Below are 17,993 nucleotides of genomic sequence, written 5' to 3' on the forward strand. Positions count from 1 at the left end.
GATGGGGACATCTGATGTAAGGGGGGGCTCCGCTGGGGACATCTGATGTAAGGGGGGGCTCTGGTGGGGACATCTGATGCAAGGACAGACTCTGCTGGGACACCTGATGCAAGGACGGATGGCTGGTGGCAGGCGACGTGGCAGGTGACACGCTCAGGGATCCCACTAATTCGGTATTATTGTGAGTTGAATGATTTCATTTTATATTACAATGTAATAATAGAAATAATGCACTTCAATCATCCTGACACCATAACAACCATGGTGCCGGGATGATTGAAGTGCTAACACCAGGTGTTTGGAGTGTCTTTATCTGCTGGTTGTTAAACTTTCTAGAATACACATATTTCCATTGTTGTGTAGGATCTGGGCCTGCTGTCCATCCATCCCTCTCCGCCCCTTCTCCTCTCCATCCCTCATTCATCTCAGACTCTAACCACACCCCCTTTGAGACACACCCACTTAAGACACGCCCACTGTTTTGCGTAAACCACGCCCATTTTTTGCCGCGGCACCCTTCGCGCACCGCATTTTTCTTTCCCCCTGTGCCACACCTACAAACGCATGCCCTGCCCCATAATTATAATAAGACTCCGCCTACAGCCCAAAAAGTGTCCCTAAAATTTTTTTTTCAATGTTGGCAACTATGCAAGTGCAGTATCGATCGATCACTGTCACTTACAAAACACTAAATACACATAACTGCAGCGTTTGCAGAGTCAGGCCTGATCCCTGCGATCGCTAACAGTTTTTTTGGTAGCGTTTGATACAGTCGCTAACAGTCAGGAGCTTTTTTACCTGTGAGTCTCACTACTGTACCACTAAATTTAGAGCCCAAAATGGCAAATCGAAGGTACAGTAGTGAAGAGGCCTACACATTTCTGAGCATGACAGATAGTGAAGAGGAAGTCACCCATCTGTCAGATTCAGGCTCAGAATACGATCCTGTAGATGACAGCAGCTCCATGACAGATAGCTCTGACGATGGAGTTGTGGTCCCTGCCAAGGTCAGGCGTACCAGACCCCAAACTTTTTCTTCTGTCGTTGATGTGCAAGAACCGCAGGTCCCTCGTATGGAGCAGAGCAGTACTAGCGCCGCTATTCTTTCTGGTGAACTGGCAAGCACCAGCGGCCTAGTACACCCTGGTCGTACATCCAGCACTGCAGTATCACGTGGTGACGTGGCGAGTCCCATAAGTGCAGTTCAAGCTGGTGAGGTGGCAAGCACAAGTAGTGTCCCGCTGCCACCAAGAAGATGAACACAGGCCCGTCGTGCCCATACTGCCCTTCCTGCTGCATTCGCCAATCCGAATTGTGAACCCACCACTTCTGCAGCACCCGTACTTCCCCCATTCACTGGCCAACCCGGAATTCAGGTGGAAACAGTTGATTTTACGTCACTTGATTTTTGGGGTGTATTTTGCAGACCTCACTTTTTGTCACAAAGTTTTGAAAATTGAAAAAAGAAAAGAAACAAAACATTTTTCTTGTCTTTCTTTATTTTCAAAAACAAATGAGAGCTGCAAAATACTCTCCATGCCTCTCAGCAAATAGCTTGGGTTGTCTACTTTTCAAAATGTGGTCATTTGGGGGGGGGGGGGGGGTGCTATTTTGGCATTTTATGGCCTTCGAATCTGTGATTGGTAGTGAGGAGTGACAACTTTGTGCAAAAAAAAAAAAATTGTCACTTACCCGCAACTTGTGTCAAAATATAAAATATTCCATGTACTCAACATGCCTCTCAGCAAATAGCTTGGGGTGTCTACTTTCCAAAATGGGGTCATTTAGGGGGGGTTTGTGCCATCTGGGCATTTTATGGCCTTCAAAACTGTGATAGATAGTGAGGAGTGAAATCAAAAATGTATGCCCTTAGAAATCCTGAAGGCAGTGATTGGTTTTCGGGGTCCCGTACGTGGCTAGGCTCCCCAAAAGTCCCACACATGTGGTATCCCCGTACTCAGGAGAATCAGCAGAATGTATTTTGGGGTGCAATTCCACATATGTCCATGGCCTGTGTGAGCAATATATCATTTAGTGACAACTTTGTGAAAAAAAAAAAAGTTTGTCATTTTCCTGCAACTTGTGGCAAAATATAAAATATTCCATGGACTCAACATGCCTCTCAGCAAATAGCTTGGCGTGTCTACTTTCCAAAATGGGGTCATTTGGGGGGGTTTTGTGCCATCCGAACCCCCGAATAACCAAAACTTCATCCAAATTTGTATTCGGACCGAAACAAATTGCACATGACGCTTGCCATTCAGGCCAAATAGTTCAAGCTTTGTTTCATCAGACCAGAGAATTTTGTTTCTCATGGTCTGAGAGTCCTTCAGGTGCCTTTTGGCAAACTCCAGGTGGGCGGTCATGTGCCTTTTACTGAGGAGTGTCTTCCATCTGACCACTCTACCATACAGGCCTGATTGGTGGAGTGCTGCAGAGATGGTTGTTCTTCTGGAAGGTTCTCCTCTCTCCACAGAGATATGCTGGAGCTCTGTCAGAGAGACCATCGGGTTCTTGGTCACCTCCCTGACTAAGGCCCTCCTCCCCCGGTCGCTCAGTTTGGCCGGATGGCCCGCTCTAGGAAGAGTCCAGGTGGTTCCAAACTTTTTTACGGGTGATGGAGGCCACTGCGCTCATTGGGACCTTCAATGGTGCAGAAATGTTTCTGTATCCTTCCCCAGATCTGTGCCTCCATACAATCCTGTCTCGGAGGTCTACAGACAATTCCTTGGACATCATGGCTTGGTTTGTGCTCTGACATGCACTGTTAAGAGCCCTTTCACACTGGGGCAGTGGGACAGTAGAGGTAAAGCGCTTTGGCGCCGCTATTTGGGCGGGAGCGGGGCACTTTTAACCCCATAGAAGGTGTTAAAAGTGCCGTGTAGCGCTTCTGCCGAAGCACTTTGCAGGCACTTTGGCAGCGCTGCGAATGCATTCCAATGGGCAGGGGCGGTGAAGGAGCGATGTATACACCGCTCCTCCACCGCCCAAAAAATGCTACTTGCAGGACTTTTTCTAACGCCCTGCAAGCACACCGCCCCAGTGTGTTAGCACTCGGGCTTTCACACTGGGTCTGCAGGGGAGGCATTTTTCAGGCGCTTTACAGGCGCTATTGTTAGAGCAAAAGCGCCTGATAAACGCCCCAGTGTGAATTTGTGAAAGGGGTCTAACTGTAGGACCTTATTTAGACAGGCGTGTGTCTTTCCAAATCAACTGAATTTACCACAGGTGGACTTCAATCAAGTTGTAGAAACATCTCAAGGATGATCAGTGGAAAATCAATTGTAGCTCAATTCAGTGGAGCTCAATTTTGAGTGTCGTGGCAATTTTGTGTTTCTTCCATTTGCAAAAATAATCGCACCAACTGTTGTCACCCTCTCACCAAGCTGCTTGGCGATGGTCTTGTAGCCCATTCCAACCTTGTGTAGGTCTACAATCTTGTCCCTGATATCCTTGGACAGCACTTTGGTCTTGGTCATGGTGGAGAGATTGGAATCTGATTGATTGCTTCTGTGGACAGGTGTCTTTTTTACAGGTAACAAGCTGAGATTAGGAGCAGTCCCTTTAGCCTAGGTTCACACTAAATGCGGGTTTGAAATCGTGCAAGTTTGGCTGAACTTGCACAATTTCAAACCGGCATTTTAGTCAGACTTCAGGGGTGATTTGAGAGACATCTGCGTGGGTTCATGCACAGATGTCTATTGAAATCGCCCCCAAAGTCGCAAAATGTAGTGCAGAAACTACTTCTGGGAAACGATGCGGCGCCGCAAAGTTGGCGTCGCACCAATTCGGTCAGTGCTGCTGCTGGCAATAGGCTCCGATTTGGCATGTGATTTGACATGTTAAATCAGCCCGATGTGAATGGGGCTTCCAGAGAGTGCTCCTAATCTCAACTCGTTACCTGTATAGAAGACACCTGGGAGCTAGAAATATTGCTGATTGATAGGGGATCAAATACTTATATCACTCATTAACCACTTCAGCCCCGGAAGATTTTACCCCCTTAATGACCAGAACATTTTTTTTTTACGATTTGGCACTGCGTCACTTTAACTGACAATTGCGCTAATTGGGCCCAATTTGGACATTTTCACTTAGGGGTGTACTCACTTTTGTTGCCAGCGGTTTAGACATTAATGGCTGTGTGTTGAGTTATTTTGAGGAGACAGCAAATTTACACTGTTATACAAGCTGTACACTCACTACTTTACATTGTAGCAAAGTGTAATTTCTTCAGTGTTGTCACATGAAAAGATATAATAAAATATTTACAAATATGTGAGGGGTGTACTCACTTTTGTGAGATACTGTATTTGATCACCTCTGCGGTTTTTATTTTTTGCGCTATAAACAAAAAAAGACCGACAATTTTGAAAAAAAAAAGCAGTATTTTTTTTACTTTTTGTTATAATAAATATCCCCAAAAAATATATATAAAAAAAAATTCTTCCTCAGTTTAGGCCGATATATATTCTTCTAAAAAAAATTAAAAAATCGTACGGGTACGTCCCTTTGCGCAGGAGAGCCATTCTGCCTATATCTATATCGGTCGAGAAAGGGGTTAAAATGCAAATCAATTTATGACTTTTTTTTTTTAATGCGTTTTTCTAGATATTTTTGTTGTTATTCTGTCTCTCGCTGTTAAAATAAACAGGCCATTAAAATTATAGACTGATCATTTCTTTGTCAGTGGGCAAATGTACAAAATCAGCAGGGGATCAAATACTTTTCCTGTCACATCATGGCAGCATACACTTTGGGTTGTGACTCCGCCCCCACAACCTGATAGGACCACATAGCTATAAATTGTAGAGATGGCCCCCGCCCCAGTATTCTCTTATTTTTCCTCACCTGCAGGACCGAAGATGTCAGAAGCACCCCCTTACCGAATTCACCCCAGCCAGGTTCTAGCCTCTCCTGGGTGGAAGTCCTTGCCTGTACAGCCTCTAAACGAGCTAGATGGAAGGAACCCCACTCTGGTGATCTCAGGGGTATGTGTGGCTCCAGTATAAGCCTTAAATAGGCTTAGTTGTGTGCAGCGGTCTCCATTTGCCTTTTTCATCTTGTGGTGTGGCTTTCTGGGCGTTGAGGTTCCTCTGTGTCTCCCCCTGGTACGGTGGGCATCTCGGCGCTTCCGCGCATGCGCAGTGCGCGCTCTCAGGGCGTCTTGCCATGTATGCCAGGTTCCAAGATGGCACCGAGCGCGGTTTGGCACTACTGCGCATGCGCGGGCGGGACGTGACCCCGGCAGCCAGGGCGGCACTTTTAAAAGGCTCAGACTGTCTCTTTCTGATGCCTCCAGCTACCTGAAGATATTTGGACTGTGTTATCAGCTCTGCTTCACTTTTGGCACTCCCACTTCGGGGTAAGTGATTCTCCTTTCTCCTGGTACCCTTGATTGTCTGCTTGCATGTTTATACCTGCCTGTATCTCTCCCAGGTGTATCACAGTTTTCCTTTCCATGGAGACCGCTGCCCCAGCAGATCACCATCAGCCCAATAGGTAAGGGGGGGGTGTTCATGGTAAGTAGTGAAGATTGAAAAAGAGAGCAGGATCGTACTAATGCTGCCTAATTGGTCAGCCCTACCAGGTCATCAAGGTCGTCAAAATCAAGGCGAAGAGAGACCTCACGCAGGAGAAGCCGCTCCAGTCATAGGCGAAGCCGCTCACGCGGCAGAAGTCGCTCAGCCCACAGGAGAAGCCGTAGGAGGAGTCATTCTTACTCTAGGCATAGACGTTCCCATTACAGAAGATCCCCTGCACGTAGACGTCAGTCTCCTGCACATCCTTCCCGTCCAGCAGGGAATGCTTGCTGGGTATGCAGGGCCACAGCCCTACCAGACAGACTGGCCTGCCGCAGATGTATGGATGAAGCCACCAGGGAGAAAGAGCTGGTTACTATAGAACCTACCGGAGTCCCTGCTCTGCATGTCTCAACTCCAGATGTGGAGGCTACAGCCCAGAGCGCCTCACCATCCCATCCCAGCACGTCAAGGGAACAAGAATTCCCGTCAGACGATGAAGAGCTGGAGGCATCAGCTGGGTTTGATTTCTCGCTCATAGGACCCTTTGTGAAATCGGTCAAGGAAGCGATAAACTGGGAGGAACCTGAGGGGGTACAGCAGAAACAGAGGAAGTATTTCCCGAATCTCAAGAAAGTGCCTGAAGCCTTTCCATTTATAGAGGAGCTGGATGAGCTTATTAAAGAAGAATGGCAGAATCCGGAGAAGAAAAATAGTCTTTCCAACAGACTTACTAAACTGTACCCTCTGAAAGAGCCCAAGGTATCTCCCTTGGTTTCCCCTCCAGTGGTAGACGCCTCCTTGATGCGCCTAGCCAGACATGTGACGCTCCCCATTGAGGACGCAGTGACGTTCAGGGATGTACTGGACAGAAAGGTGGATATGGACCTTAAGAGGGCTTACCTTTTTTCAGGAGGCGCCTGCAGGCCAGCAGTGGCACTGGCCGCCGTCGGGAAAGCTATTTCCGGTTGGTCATCAAATACCGCAAAACTCGTCGCCGAAGGCGCAGATCAAGACCAGATCATTAAGGCCTTACAAGAACTCAGCCTTGCAGGGGATTTTGTGGCGGAGGCTTCCGTGGATACCATTAGGTCCGCTTCAAGATCCATGTTAGCCACTGTAATGGCCAGGAGGGCGTTATGGCTTAAGCCCTGGTCGGCCGACCCTGCCTCAAAATCTAACTGGTGCCGGATTCCATATGATGGGGTAAACCTGTTTGGTACAAAGCTGGATACAGCAATTTCTAAAGTGACAGGCGAGAAGTCAGGTCTTATCCCTTCAGACAGAAGACCAAAGCAACAAAGGGCGCCTCCCTTTAAGCGCAATCTCCCGGAAAGATACAGGGATGCAAAATCCTATAGGCCTGGGAAGGAATACAGGAGAACTTGGAAGAACCCTCAGACATCCTTCCTCAAATTCCAAAAAGGCAAAACCCCTGCCTCCAACGAACAGAAGCCTTTTTGAAGGTACGCCCGCCCAACCAGCAATAGTGGGTGCCAGGCTCACAAGATTCAAGTTGGTTTGGGCGGAATTAATAAAAGACCCATGGACAGTATCCACCATCCGGGTCGGGCACAGGTGGTCGTTCAAAAACCGCCCCCCAAGGGGCCACTTCTGCGCAACCAAGCTCCCTCCTTCCAGAGAGAAAAGGCTGTCCTTGGTCCAGTATATCCAGGATCTGCTACGGAAGCAAGCAATAGTGGAGGTCTCACCATCTCAAAGAGGGCAAGGTTTCTATTCCCCACTCTTCCTAGTAAAAAAGAAGTCAGGGGATTTTCGTCCTGTCCTGGACCTAAAAAACCTCAACCGGTCAATCCGGGTAAAAACGTTCAGGATGGAAAGCCTACAATCAATCCTCCAAGCGATAAATTGGGGAGATTGGATGCTTTCGATCGATCTTCAGGACGCATACCTACATATCCCGATCCATGCAGAGTTCCAGAGATTCCTCCGTTTCACTATAGACAGCTGGCACTTCCAATTTCGAAGTCTCCCGTTCGGGATCTCCACCGCACCCAGGACATTCACGAAGGTCCTATTGCCCGTGATAGCCCACTTGAGAGAGAGAGGGTTGAGAGTCCACCATTACCTGGACGACATCCTGCTTCTCTCGGACAACAAGGAGTCTCTCATCCAGCATCGGGAAATCCTGGTCTCCACCTTACAGTCCCTAGGGTGGCTGATAAACTGGAAGAAAAGCAGTATCCATCCTACTCAGAAAATGGTCTTTTTGGGGGCCGAGCTAGACACGAGAGAGAACACAGTAGAGCTTCCAAGGGAGAAGATTCCTCCCCTAATTCAGAAGGTGAAGAAGGCTATCTCGGCCAAGAGGCTACCGGTCAGAGCATGCCTCAGTATCCTGGGCTCGGTCCAGTGGGCGCAATGGAACTCGAGGCCTTTCCAAATTTCCTTTCTGAGCCAGTGGAACGGTATCTCAATGTCCCAGTCGATTTACATCTCTCAGGAGGTGAAGCAATCATTGCTGTGGTGGACACGGCCTCGCAACTTGAGAAGGTGCAAACACATAATCACTCTTTACCAGGAGACGGTGACCTCAGATGCCAGTCTGCAGGGGTGGGGAGCCCACTATCAGGACTACGTGGCTCAAGGCCGCTGGCCATTCAGGACACAGGATTCAGTGTCAAATGTATTGGAGATGAGAGCAGCGTTTCAGGCTCTCCTGTCCTTCAGCTACCTCCTGAGGGAGAAGCATGTTCTTCTGAAGATGGACAACAAAGTTGCGGTTGCTTATATCAACAGGGGGGCACCAGAAGCAGGTCCATGATGCAGGAGGCCCGTCCTGTTCTAGAGTGGGCACAACTGAACCTGTCGAGCTTAAGGGCAGTTTATGTACCGGGAGTCCAGAACGTGTTGGCCGACTCGCTGAGCAGGAATTTCACCTCCAACCACGAGTGGTCTCTGAACCCACAGGCCTATGCCCTCATATCCCGGACTTGGGGTTCACCAGAGATAGACCTGGCTGCGACCCCGGAGAATGCAAAATGCCGGAGATTCCTATCAAGGATACCATTCCCTTCGGCAGAGGGGACGGATTGTCTCCTACATCCCTGGAATTTTCATCTAGGGTACATCTTCCCTCCGACTCCACTCATAGCGAGATTTCTCCTGAAACTCAAGAAGTCAACGGCGCTGGTGGTGGCAGTGATTCCCTTCTGGCCAAGGAGGCCATGGTTTACTACTCTGATGCAGCTGAACACGGCAGATCCCCTGCCTCTCCCGTTGTCGTCGGACCTGCTCTCCCAGGGTCATCTTCTTCACCCGAGCCCGGAGAAGCTACATTTGATGGACTGGAGACTGAAAGGGCTAGGTACCTAGAGCAAGGCTGTTCCCAGAAGGTGGTGGATACCCTACTCCAGGCCAGAAGGCCTACCACGAATAACACGTACAGGCGAGTCTGGGAGAAGTTTATCGCTTTCTCTCAACAGCAAGGTTGGGACTCATCCTCACTGTCGGTGTCACAGGTCCTGGAGTTCCTTCAACTAGGCCTAGAGAAAGGCCTTAGGTCAAGTACCCTGAAGGTTCAAGTCTTGGCCCTGTCCGCCTTGACAGGAGTCAGATGGGCACAAGATCCCCTTGTGGTTCAGTTTCAACGAGCCTGTCTAAAACTGAGACCTCCTAGGAAACCCTGCTTCCCAGTCTGGGACCTCTCAGTCGTGCTGGAAGCCCTATCTAAGGAGCCTTTCTTTCCTAATGAGAGCATATCCTTATGGGATCTGACGCTGAAAGTCTCATTCCTTATAGCCATAACATCGGCTAAGAGGGTGTCAGAGATGCAAGCTTTAATGGTCAGCGATCCATATCTGGTTGTCTTTCCAGACAGATTAGTCTTAAGACCTTCGGACCTTCGGACCGATTCATTCCCAAGGTATCCTTATCCTTTCACTTCAACCAGGAGATTAACCTTCCAGCACTGTACGGAACAGGGCGATCCTCACCCATTAGATGTCAAGGATAATGTCTTGGAATATCTCTCGGCTACCAGATCCATCAGGAAAACGGAAAGTCTCCTAATCATTCCGCATGGATTCAGGAGAGGTCAAGCGGCATCCTAACGCACCATTGTGTCATGGCTAGTAAAGACCTTCAAAAAGTCCTATTGGTTGAGTAATCATCAAGTACCGAGGGCTTAAGGGCACACTCCACCAGGGCAGTGGCAACCTCCTGGGCGGCATATTGTAGAGTGTCGGCGGAGACAATTTGCAGAGCGGCTACCTGGTCTTCCAGGAACACCTTTATGTCCCATTAAAAGGTGGATTCCGCCTGCTTATCCACAGTGGATTTCGGAAGATCCGTTATCCAGGCCAATTCTTCTACTCTTTGTTAATAAACCTAGTTTGAATTCCCACCCAGTTTTGCAAGTTATTCCCCAAAGTGTAGGCTGCCATGATGCGACAGGAAAACGGAAAATTGTATACTCACCTTTCCGTAATTTTCCTTTCCTGTCGTATCTTCATGGCAGCATACAATCTCCCACCCTTCTAAGGTGATATATACAGAAAAATAAGAGAATACTGGGGCGGGGGCCATCTCTACAATTTATAGCTATGTGGTCCTATCAGGTTGTGGGGGCGGAGTCACAACCCAAAGTGTATGCTGCCATGAAGATACGACAGGAAAGGAAAATTACGGAAAGGTGAGTATACAATTTTCAGTTTTTTTCCCCTCACTGTATGTACATGTGATTTTTTTTTTTATAAATTTGCAAAGATTTCAAACAAACTTCTTTTACGTTGTCATTATGGGGAATTGTTTGTAGAATTTTGAGGAAAATAATGAATTTAATCCATTTTGGAATAAGGCTCGATTCACATCTATGCATGTTGCTTTTGAGCGTTTCTGCAGTGGTGCTTGCTGCGTTTTTGAACAGCGTTTTGCGTTTTTTTTTTTTTTGTTTTACAGTTTTTTTTTATACTGTATACAGTGTAAAAAAAAAAAAAAAAACACAAAACGCCGTACTTGCGTTTTTGATGCTGGTCCATTGAATTCTATTACATGCAAATTACTGCATTTTGCATGAAAAAAAGTCCCTGACCCTTTCCAAAAACGCAGAGGCACAAAAATGCATTGATGTGAACATGTTCCATAGGGGCCCATGTTAAAAAAATTCCCTGCCTTTCTGCAAAATGCAAAATGCATCAAAAACGCATTAGTGTGAATGGAGCCTAAGGCTGTAACGTAACAAAAACGTTGAAAAAAGTGAAGCGCTGTGAATACTTTCTGGATGCACTGTACTGTCATTTTCCTTGTTCTTGTTGAACAAAAATAATATCGGGAATTTTAGCCATTGCAAATGTGTGAAAACAAGGCAGTCATTCGTGGTCATTTGTGCTCTTGCTGAAAAGCTCTTGGACTCCAGAGAGGCAGAGGGAGGAAATAAAACCCGGCTCAGAGACTCAAGTGGTTAACAAATACTCTGGGAGGGGGGCAGACAGGCGTACTTCCTACCCAGTGAGCGGATCTGATATGTAACTTGTAGAAACAGAAGTGAAGCCTTGTAAAGATCGGTCAGAACATTTCACAGAGGTAAGATTTTCTTTTTTAAGAAAAATGTATACGCCATACTAAGATTCTGTATGTGACCATTGCCTAATTGGAAAGCTTTTCTGATGAAGCGTATGGCTCTAACAGCAGTTGTAGCGTCTCGGGGGGGGGGGGGGGGGCATAGGCTGACTTCTGTAAACTTCTCTCTCAGACTTTCTTCTCCTGAAAATATTTCCATCTATTGGCTTTGTGCCAGCCCACACGGAGCTATCAGAGTATATCAGTCCTCTTCCAATTCAGCCCCGGAAGGATTTACGTGACCAGGTCATTTTTTGCAATACGGCACTGCGTCGCTTTAATTGACAATTACGCGGTCGTTGCAAAGCTGTACTCAAATAAAATTGATGTCTTTTTTTCCCCACAATTAGAGCTTTCTTTTGGTGGTATTTGATCATCTCTGCGGTTTTTATTCTTTGCGCTATAAACAAAAAGAGAGCGACAATTTTGAAAAAAAAACACAATTTTTTTTTACTTTTTGCTATAATAAATATTCCAATAATAAAAAAATAAAAATGTATTCATCAGTTTAGGCCAATATGTATTCTTCTACATATTTTTGGTAAAAAAAAAAAATTGCGATAAGCGTTTCGACACAGCGAGAGCCAATCAGAGGGCCCGGCAGACCAAATGTCCACCGGGACCTGCCGATCGTTGCCGAGGCAGACAGAAGGGCAGTATGCCTATGTAAACAAGGCAGATTGTCTTTCTGTCAGAGGGGAAGAAGCTAAGCAGAAACACGTATCTCTGTCTTCCCCCAGTCAAAGCACCCCCCCCCCCCCACACCACATTTAGCAAGCACTCCCTAGGGACACATTTAACTCTTTGATCGCCACTGATGTAACTAGGGTTGCCACCTTTTCTTCAAGTCAAATCCGAACACTTTAGCGACGCACAGCAATTTTTTTTATGGTATAAACTATACATATATTTTGCAATTAAATAACATTTCTAATCATATGAAGTTAATCACAAGAGTCCCCCATTACATCAGAGTCCACAGAGTTCCCCTTTTACATCTGAATCCGCAGAGTTCCCTTACACTGTAAGGGGGACTCTGCAGACTCTGATGTAAGGGAGAACTCTGGGGACTCTGACATAAGGGATGCTCTGGGTACCCTGATCTAAGGGGGAATAGTGAGAACTCTGATGTACTAATGTACAAAGAGGACTCTGATGTAAGGGGAAGCACTGTGGCTTCTGGTGTAAAGGGGAACTCTGATGTAAGGGGTGCTCTGAGAACCCTGATTTGCCTTAGTGTACTTAGAGGCAGGAGAGAGAAGGGGGGAGACTTCAGTCACAGGCAGGGATGGATGGTGAGCTCACATACCCTTTGGCAATCAGCACCTCTCATCCAGATGTATCTAAGGCTGCTGGACTTCAAATTACTGGCCTCCACTTTCCCTTTCTGAGGCACAGCGCCGGGGATTGGAGTGTGGGCAGACTCAGAGGGGTAGGGGCTGGAGGAAGAGGAGCAGATCGAGCCCTCTCTCCTCTCCCATCTGTGTGTGTGTTTGGGGGGGTTGTTAGTGCTGGCTTTGGGCAGTGTGAAAGAGAGTGTAACAGACACTCTCGGCTTAGACAACTGCAGCCAGCAACCCTGCCATAGTCCATTCTGAATAATGTGTCCGGGTTTCAGACAGTTTTAAACCCGGACACATGATTCCAAACCCGAACTGTCCAGGTGAATCCCAGACAGGTGGCAACCCTAGATGTAACCCCTTTTATGCTAGTGTCATTAGTACAGTGCTTATTTTTAGCACTGATCGCTGTATTAGTGTCACTGGTCCCCAAAAAGTGTCAGTTAGGTGTCCGATTTGTCTGCCGCAATGTCACAGTCCCGCAAAAAATCACTGATCGACGCCATTACTAGTAAAAAAAAATTTAAAGTCCATAAATCTATCCAATAGTTTGTAGACGCTATAACTTTTGCACAAACCAATCGATATACACATATTGGGTTTTTTTTTTTACCAAAAATATATAGCAGAATACATATTGGCCTAAATTGATGAAGAAATTTGATTTTTAATTGGATATGTTTTATAGCAGAAAGTAAAAAATATTGTGGGTTTTTTTCAAAATTCTCAATCTTTTTTTTGTTCATAGTGCCGAAAATAAAAACCGCTGAGGTGATCAAATACCACCAAAAGAAAGATCTATTTGTGGGAAAAAAAGGACGCAGCGCCACATTGCAAAAAATGGCCTGGTCAGGAAGGGGGAGTTGAAGCGGTTAACTGACAATTACGCAGTCGTGCGACGTTGTACCCAAATTAAATTGATGTCCTTTTTTTCCCCCACAAATAGCATTTTCTTTTGGTGGTATTTGATCACCTCTGCCGACAATTTTGAAAAAAATATATATATATTTTTTACTTTCTGCTATAAAACACATCCAATACAAAAAAAATGAAAAAAAATCAAAACTCTCCATCAATTTAGGCCAATACGTATTCTGCTATATATTTTTGGTAAACAAAAAGATTTTATTACATTATTACAGTGATCAGTGCTAAAAATAAGCACTGTCCAGGGCCGGTGCTACCACTAGGAAAACTAGGCAGCTGCCTAGGGCGCACTACTGCCGGGTGCGCTCAACCACTGGTGTTCCTACTCTCTTCTCTCTGCAGCAAGTCTCAGCATCAGCAGGCAGCCGTCACTCTGTTCGCACATAGGGGCTGATTTACGAAGCATTTGCGCCATGACTTGCGGTGCACGCCGATGCGCAAATGACATTTTCGTATTTACAAAGCATTTGCGCTGGTAACTTAGCGCGATCCCCCATTTACTATTCTCTTTCCGGCGCACGGGAAGAGGTGATCTGTACGCCACTATAGACCTGGTGCACGGCATGTTTAACTTCAAATTTAACCACTTGACCACTGGGCACTTAAACCCCTTTAATAACCAGACCAATTTTCAGCTTTCGGTGCTCTTACACTTTGAATGACAATTACTCAGTCATGCAACACTGTACCCAAATGAAATTTTTGTCCTTTTTTTCACACAAATAGAGCTTTCTTTTGGTGGTATTTAATCACCGCTGGGTTCTTTATTTTTTGCGCTATAAAAAAAAAAAGACCGAAAATTCTGGAACAAAAAAACATATTTCTTCGTTTCTGTTATAAAATTTTGCAAATTAGTAATTTTTTCTTCATATATTTTGGCCAAAATTTATACCGCTACATATCTTTGGTAACAATAACCCAAATCGGTGTATATTATTTGGTCTTTGTGAAAGTTATAGAGTTCACAAGCTATGGTGCCAATCTCTGAAAATTGTTTACACCTGAAGTACTGACGGCCTATCTAATTTCTTGAGACCCTAACATGCCAGAAAAGTACAAATACCCCCCAAATGACCCCTTTTTGGAAAGAAGACATTAGGTATTTAGAAAGATGCATGATGAGTTTTTTTAAGTTGTCATTTTTTCCCACAATTCTTTGCAAAATCAAGATTTTTTTTTTCTTTTTTTTTTTTTCACAAAATTGTCATATTAGCAGGTTATTTCTCACACACAGCATATGCATACCACAAATTACACCCCAAAACACATTCTGCTATTACTCCCGAGTACGGCGATACCACATGTGTGAGACTTTTACACAGTGTGGCCACATACAGAGGCCCAACATGCAGGGAGCACCTTCAGGCGTTCTGGAGCTCCCAGGCCAATTCTGACATTTCTCTCCTACATGTAAAAATCATAATTTATTTGCTAGAAAATTACATAGAACCCCAAAACAATATATTTTTTTAGTAAAGACCTTAGAGAATACAATGGCGGTCGTTGCAACTTTTTATCTCGCACGGTATTTGCGCAGCAATTTTTCAAACGCGTTTTTAAAAAAAAAAAAAACAGTTTTGTGCTTTTAAAAAAAACAAAACAGTAAAGTTAGCCCAATGTTTTTGCATAATGTGAAGTTATGAAGTTATGCCGAGTAAATAGATACCTAACATGTCACCCTTCAAAATTGCACACGCTCGTGGAATGGCGCCAAACTTCGCTACTTAAAAATCCCCATAGGAGACGCTTTAAAATTTTTTACTGGTTACATGTTGTGAGTTACAGAGGAGGTCTAGGGCCAAAATTATTGCTCTTGCTCTACCGATCGCAGAAATACCTCACATGTGTTGTTTGAACACCATTTTCATATGTGGGCGCAACTTACGTATGCGTTCGCTTCTGCATGCGAGCACACGGGGAAAATTTTTTTTTTTTTTTATTGTTCATTTTACTTTATTTATTTTAGTTTGAGGCTTTTTCCAAAAAATACATTTTTTGATCACTTTTATTTCTATTACAAGGAATGTAAACATCCCCTGTAATAGGAATATGGCATGACAGGTCCTCTTTACAGTGAGATATGGGGTGAATAAGACCCCACATCTCACCTCTAGGCTGGGAAGCCTGAAATAATAAAAAAAAAAAAAAAAAAGATCCTGGTTTCGATCGTAGCGGTGAGTCGGTAGAAGCACCTGAGGGCGGCGAGAGGGGGGGGACATCCCCTCTTGTCTCCCGTAAGAACGATCAAGCAGCAGAACAGCCGCTATGATCATTCTATGGTGTAGGGAATCGCCGGCTGAAAAAGCTGATATCTGAATGATGCCTGTAGCTGCACCCATCATTCAGATATCCCTGCACAAAGTCAAGGACGTCGTATGACGGCCGGCGGGCGGGAAGTGGTTAAAACACATTTTTTTAACACAAAGTTGTCCATTTATACAATATTTCTACCACATAACATGTACATACCAAAAATGACACCCCAAAATAGATTCTCTTACTCCTCCTGAGTACGGCGATACCTCATGTGTAAGACTTCCACAGCCTGGCCACATACAGAGGCCGAGTACAGTCGAGTATGGCCGAGTATGGCCGAGCATGGCAGGGTAGGGCTGAGTATAGCCGAGTATGGCTGGGTATGGCTGACCATGGCAAAGAATGGCTGGGTATCACCGAGTATTGCAGAGTATGGCGGGGTATGGCGGGGTATTGCAGGGTATTGCAGAGTATTGCGGGGTATTGCAGGGCATTGCAGAGTATTGCGGGGTATTGCAGAGTATTGCGGGGTATTGCAGGGCATTGCAGAGTATTGCGGGGAATTGCAGAGTATTGCGGGGCATTGCAGGGTATTGCAGGGTATTGCAGAGTATTGCGGGGTATTGCAGAGTATTGCGGGGTATTGTGGGGTATTGCGGGGTATTGTGGGGTATTGCAGGGTATTGCAGAGTATTGCGGGGCATTGCAGAGTATTGCAGGGCATTGCAGAGTATTGCGGGGCATTGCAGAGTATTGCGGGGCATTGCAGAGTATTGCGGGGCATTGCAGAGTATTGCGGGGCATTGCAGAGTATTGCACAGGGTAGTGCAGAGTATTGTGGGGTATTGCAGAGTATTGCAGAGTATTGTGGGGTATTGCAGAGTATTGTGGGGTATTGCAGAGTATTGTGGGGTATTGCAGAGTATTGCACAGGGTATTGCAGAGTATTGTGGGGTATTGCAGAGTATTGCACAGGGAATTGCAGAGTATTGCACAGGGAATTGCAGAGCATGGGGGGGATGGCTGAGCATGGATGGAGGGATGGATGGATGTGACTGCACATGTCACTAAGCAGCGCTGTGGGCACTACACATCCAGCCCACAGAGCGGCTCCCATCCAATCCCTCCCCCTGTGTACCGATCAGTACAGAGAGGGGAGGGAGGAACTGGCATCATGACATGACGCCGGTTTGTTTACATGTGATCATTTGATGGAGCGATCACATGTAAACGGCCGCGATCAGCGGCCGTTTACCGTGATTCGTGATGTGCTGGGTCCTCTGGACCCGGCGGTCTCGGATGTTCCCGTGTGCGCGCCCCACATATGACGTGATCCCAGAGTTATCCAGCCGCCTTGCAGCCGTCATTTGGCTATGGGCCGGTTGGCAACTGGTTAAACAAGCTGAAAGTGCCAATAATATGGGCGTAATGTGGGGAAGTGTTGTACTAACTGTCCAAGTCACAAATATGGCCAATATAGAACGAGAAAGTGACTTTCTCGGAACAAGCCGGCAGCGCCGGCAAATACATTTAACCTGCGGGAGGTGAATTTATGCACTGCGCATGCTCAAACGGCATTTTCACTTGTTCAAATACTTTAGTTCAGTGCGCCGGCAAAATATTAGTAAATGTCAGGCAACGTAAAAGCATTTGCATAGGTTGAACGGGCGCACTGGTTTTTTTTTTTTTTTCTTTAATGCTGGTTCACTTCGTGCGGCTCTAATGAAATGTCAGTCCGGCAAAACACATACAAGTTCATTGATAAAAACAGCATTAAGAGAACAAACACAATTCAGAAAAAAAATGCGTGGGGTTCCCCCGAAATTCCATACCAGGCCCTTCAGGTCTGGTATGGATATTAAGGGGAACCCCACGCCAAAAAAAAAAAAATGGCGTGGGGTTCCCCCCAAAATCCATACCAGACCCTTATCCGAGCACGCAACCTGGCAGGCCGCAGGAAAAGAGGGGGGACGATAGAGCGCCCCCCCTCCTGAACCGTACCAGGCCACATGCCCTCAACATTGGGAGGGTGCTTTGGGGTAACCCCCAAAACACCTTGTCCCCATGTTGATGAGGACAAGGGCCTCATCCCCACAACCTTGGCTGGTGGTTGTGGGGGTCTGCGGGCGGGGGGGCTTATCAGAATCTGGAAGCCCCCTTTAACAAGGGGACCCCAGATCCCGGCCCTCCCCCCTGTGTGAAATGGTAAGGGGGTACAAAAGTACCCCTACCATTTCCCAAAAAAACTGTAAAAAATGTTAAAAATGACAAGAGACCGTTTTTGACAATTCCTTTATTTAAATGCTTCTTCTATCTTCTATCTTCCTTCGGTTTCTTCCTCCATCTTCTTCCTCTTCTGGTTCTTCTG

The 17,993-nt window shown here is 46.1% G+C and overlaps 1 protein-coding gene across 1 annotated transcript in view; it reads left to right on the forward strand.

Moving 5' to 3' along the window:
• Positions 1-10,881: 10,881 nt before the first annotated feature.
• The window catches only part of LOC141117588 (uncharacterized), a 117,195-nt gene continuing 110,083 nt past the window's right edge, over positions 10,882-17,993 (forward strand). Inside the window, exon 1 of the mRNA XM_073610511.1 lies at positions 10,882-11,066. The gene's annotated coding sequence lies outside the window, so the exon portion shown is untranslated. The remainder of the gene's footprint in view (positions 11,067-17,993) is intronic.

This window comes from Aquarana catesbeiana, linkage group LG13 (genome assembly GCF_042186555.1).
Source record: "Aquarana catesbeiana isolate 2022-GZ linkage group LG13, ASM4218655v1, whole genome shotgun sequence".
NCBI lineage: Eukaryota > Metazoa > Chordata > Amphibia > Anura > Ranidae > Aquarana > Aquarana catesbeiana.